Genomic DNA, 5,000 nt, shown 5'->3' on the forward strand with positions numbered 1-5,000 from the left:
GCTGCGCTTCGTCTGCTGCGCTTCGCTGTGCACTATGCAAAGGCACTACGATGCGTACGGGAATCAGGTTCGTTTCAGCTTCTCGCTTTTTATTTTTTTGTAGCGATAGCTACATTACGGTAGCATTCCGAGCCTTCAGCGAGGCGGCGCGCCACCCTGTGGCCGCGCCACCACGCTTTCACGTGGTTGGTCACGTGGTGCGGAGCAGCTGCCAGCGGCGCGGCGCCATGGCTGATCACGTGATTCGTCACGTGGTTGGTCACTTGACCAAGTTCCACTCAGCCAGCTGTAGCTATCGCGTCACTCCAGGCTTAACCAGGGTTAAACCACCGCCTTTTTTACTCCGTGCTAACGTCTTAATTACGCCGAATGCCACGCGAGCTACCTTATGTAGTAGCAAGGCAGACCTCTCCTGTTACATAAAAATCCTTCTTCTCCTTATGTATCAGCACGCTTAGCAGCGCACAAGTTTCGCTTACTCTGATGATTTTTTCACTTTTGGCAAACCTTTCCTGGTGACGCCGTGGTGGCTCAGTGGCTAGGGCGCTCGGCTACTGATCCGAAGTACCAGGGATCGAACCCGACCGCGGCAGCTGCGTTTCGATGGAGGCGAAACACAAAAGGCGCCCGTGTGTTGTGCGATGTCAGTGAAAGTTAGATACCTTGGTGGTCGAAATTATTCCGGCGCCCTCCACTACGGCACCTCTTTCTTCCTTTCACGCTCTCCTTTGTCCTTTCCCTTACGGTGAGCTTCTTGTGTCCGCCGATATGTGAAACAGATACTGCGTTATTTCCTTTCCCCCCCCAAAAAAAACAATTTTCGATTTTCAATTTTTTTTCCAGCGCTGGGTCAAAACTGCTGCTCTTCGTCTGAAACTTGAAATCCCAGTGCACTGTTGCGCTTCTCTGTGCACTATGCAAAGACACTACGATGCGTGTGGGAACCAGGTACGTTTCAGCCTTCTCTATTTTTTAATTTTTTTCCTATTCCGTGCCAACGTTTTAATAACGCCAAATGCCACAGGAGGTATCTTATTTGTCAGCATGCTTAGCAGCGCACATCTACCGCTTTCTGCAATGATTTTTTAAAGAGCTTTCAGGTGATTTGTGCTATAATTAAGACGCGGATCAGGCTCTCTGTAGTCTGTGATCAATATTAGAGAGCCGATTTCTTGAATTTACTAACACTCCAACAGACAATTGTCGGTCGGACGTGAACAAATCGACCCATACTCAAACAACGTAACAGAGGAGGAAAATTTTCAGCCGACCTGCGCCTGCGTTACTGAAGCGTATACTCCAGTCGCGAAGAAGCGTGTTCTTTAATTTTCCGGATAATCCCGGCCATGGGCACTCAATGCGCTCCGTCTACAAACCTCGATCGCTCGTGCCAAGGAGAACTAAGTGCACTCAAAGAACCATACGCCGATTCTAGCTTGTTTTTCTAGGTGTCCAGTTGAGATTTTCCCCTGTTAAATTAGTTTTATAAGGCTCAGAAAGTTCTCTCGACCGTGGATGTGTTGCAAAGTCTCACACACTGTTCTCCTATAATGTCTTTCATTCGCAAACGCATATGTTATGCGCGGTAATGCGTCTTTTTGATGTAATGCACACTATGTACAAAAACCAGTACAAAAACGCCTCTATCGAAGCGGGCTTCCAGGCTGGAGAAGGCACTCATTGTTATGCGGACCTTGGGGAGCTGACTGCAACGTTCGCGATGTTGGCGAAATGTTCGCGAAATGGCGACGATAACGATCCTTCGATTCAATTTGCGCACAGGAAGCATGGGCAAAAAACGCCTTGAGTAAAATACTTAGTCTGCACCAAAGTGAAGTTGACGGCTCATTTTTCTTAGCATTCTGCCGAGCGAGACCGCGGGCGTCAGACTGAGGGAAAGGTTTCTTCTATTGCAAAACGACTGGGCAAACGGTGCCACTGGAGATCAAACCCCGTAAGAGGCGCTCCTGCTCATAATGCGGGGCTAGTATTGTGGGTTTCTCGATCTGTTTCGTCACCTTGTCGCAATTTTTCTTTTTAATTTATCTCTTTGGACATATTGCTATTCCCTTCGGGGATATTAGTACAGCAGGAAGGAATACAGAAAAGAATAACACAATAACACCGCGAAACAATAAAATACAACACAGACTACCCATTTTAATAGCTGTATACTTAACAATTTTTGGGCAATAACGGAATTCAACATCGGCAGTGATGACTTGGATATTCCTTTCTTGTGGTTCCCCTGGTCTTCTTTACATTTTTTTTCATTTTCTGTCTGAGAGAAAAATAAATTAGGATTCCACTTTCTTTCATAAAATTTAAGACAATGCTTCAAAACCAAGCTGTGCGTGCACAGTGGGTGCCCGGTCACTGCGGCGTCGCAGGCAACGAAGAAGCTGACGACCTCGCGACCGCTGCACACCAACTACCTGTCAGCAACCTGCCCCTTGCGCTGGAGGACGTGCGTGCGGCCATCTACGACCATCTCCGAAAGCAGCACCCCGACCCACGCATCGCGGGAGGTGAGCGCATCGACAGTGTCACCGGCTGTCGCGCACTTACACGGTCACAACGTGCAATGATCCTCCGCGCGCATTGGCTGCGTGTGGCCCGGGGAACGACGCGTGCGTCACGGAATCGCGACGAGTGATGTGTGTGACGGATGCGGTGCAGTGGAAACACTAGATCACCTGCTCCTTTACTGTGCCGCGTTCGCCGACGCTCTTCGTGATATGCTCGCGGCCTATAGGGCACAGGGCATACTACCAGACTCCATCAAGACGCTATTGTGGCCGCAGGGCAGTGCGTGCACTCGTGAGCGAACTTTGGTGAGCGTCTGTGCATTCCTCCAACACACGGGCTTGACGTCCCGTCTGTTCTCCGTCAGGTAGTTACACGCAGTGACCGAACGCTCCGCGAGTTCTACCTTGAACGATTAATAACTGGACGCCCCACTCCAGTTGTAACCAACACAGTGCTGTGCGCGTGTGTGATTTAATTCCTCTAAAATGAACTAATCACGCGCACAAACTGGACACATTTCTTATTGAATAAATAGTTTTTACATATTACTTCTCCCCCTATCCTCCCTTCCTGTCTCCTCACCTCTTTCATTTCATTTCTGCATTCTGCCTGCTATCCTTTATTTCCGCTGCCCCAGCTCAGGTGCTTCAGTATCGATGGCAGATGCCTGTGCAAGCAAAAATCTTTTCCTTCCTTTTTACTATTATTTTTAATAAACCCACTACCACCTACACGAATAAAATACCTAAAAATAATAAACTTTCAAAAAATAACAAATACAAAAAAAATGAAAAATTTAGGCAGCAAGAGAGAAAAGGGAAAGGTTTTCGCATTCCCGCCCTCAAGAATACTTAAGTGCAATCCTGTAATATTTCTTTCGGCGTGTTCATTTTCCATCTGGCACGGTGCACGCTTGGTGATTTCTCCCCGAGGATAGAGATAGATCGGCAAACATCCCAGACGAAATACGTCGAACCTACCAGGTTAGCCCTATAACCACGAATATGGATCCAAATCTACACGCAGCCAGAAGACAGACAAGGGCTGAATATGTAGAGGCGAAGATAGCCATACAAGATCAGGAAGTCTACACTGACGCCACATTGTAACCGTGGACTCGTAGCCAAAGTATCAAGAAAACGGTATCGGTTGTCACAACAAAGGACGGTGGCCTCATCAGCGGCGCATCCACGAGAAATGGGACGATTACTGAGGCAGAGGAGATCGCCTTAGCTCTACCGGCAGCCGAGGGCTATAGCACCAACAAATCTCTCACAATCATAACAGATTCCCAAGAAGCGTGCAGACGCTACATGGTAGGAAGAATCAACAAGAAAGCACTAAGGATTCTCTTGAAAATGCCGCGAACCAACGAAAAGATCACACATAGGATCTACTGGGTACCTGGACACGCCGGAGTCGGCAATCTGAAGGCGTACAAGCTTGCTCGCGAGCTTACTATCCGAGCTGGTGCGTCAAATGCCTCGGACGGCCCGGAGATAACGGTAGAGCTCACGTACGCAGCTATCCTCAACCTCATCAAAGGCAGAAGATGCAAATATCCCCAGCCACATCCTCTGCTAACACAATATGAAGCGACATGTTGGCGAAGACTCCGAACAGGAGCCTTCCACAACCTTCACATTCTACATAAGATGTATCCGGAGCAGTATAGGGATACATGTCTGTGATGCGGGGTAACCCCAACGCTGTATCATATCACGAATGCATACACAATGTAGCTTTCCGAGGTGACAAAGAGCCAAATGCGGAGCAGTGGGAGGACCGGCTAACCAGCAGCCAGCTCAAGGTCCAAAGAGACCTAGTGAGCCACGCATGCCGGATGGCCAGGGACAGTGGTGCCTTGGACTAGGGGCGCCAACCACGCTCAGCCTGGAAGACATCGGCAATCTTCGGGCAAGCAGCAATTAGACTCCTTTATTAGAGCAATAAAGTTTATTCACTCACTCACTCCCCGTTGCAGGCTTATTTCTGAACTGTGTAGTTATTCCCTTGTTTCTGAAGTACGCTTACAAGGAACAGAGGCTGCCTAATTTATTTAAGATCTGGGAACATCGGGGGACGTTGCTAGAGCGCCAAAAACCGATAATTGTGCGGGTATATTTTATAGTGAAAGTGAAGGTAGTGCGAAAAACTACGACAAACCGAACAACGGGAGGTAGCGTTCCTGTCTTGTCTTCCTCCCTGCTCCTGTCCTCGTCTTTCGCTCTGTTCTCACCTTGAACGAGTGTGTATAATAACTTATCGTCCCAGTCCGATAAAACCTGAATGATTTTTTTCGTTTGTTTCCGTGCTGTGCTCCTCTGTTATTTTTGGTTTCTGTTTGTTCTCCTAAGCTCCTCGGTTCCTGTTGCTGCTTATTGTCCACCCTTGTAATCAAACTTAAATTTGAAATAAGCTCGATGTCTTGAAATACCGTTGATACGAAAGCAACATAAATGCAAAATTTA

Source organism: Amblyomma americanum, chromosome 8 (assembly GCF_052857255.1).
Source record: "Amblyomma americanum isolate KBUSLIRL-KWMA chromosome 8, ASM5285725v1, whole genome shotgun sequence".
Lineage (NCBI taxonomy): Eukaryota > Metazoa > Arthropoda > Arachnida > Ixodida > Ixodidae > Amblyomma > Amblyomma americanum.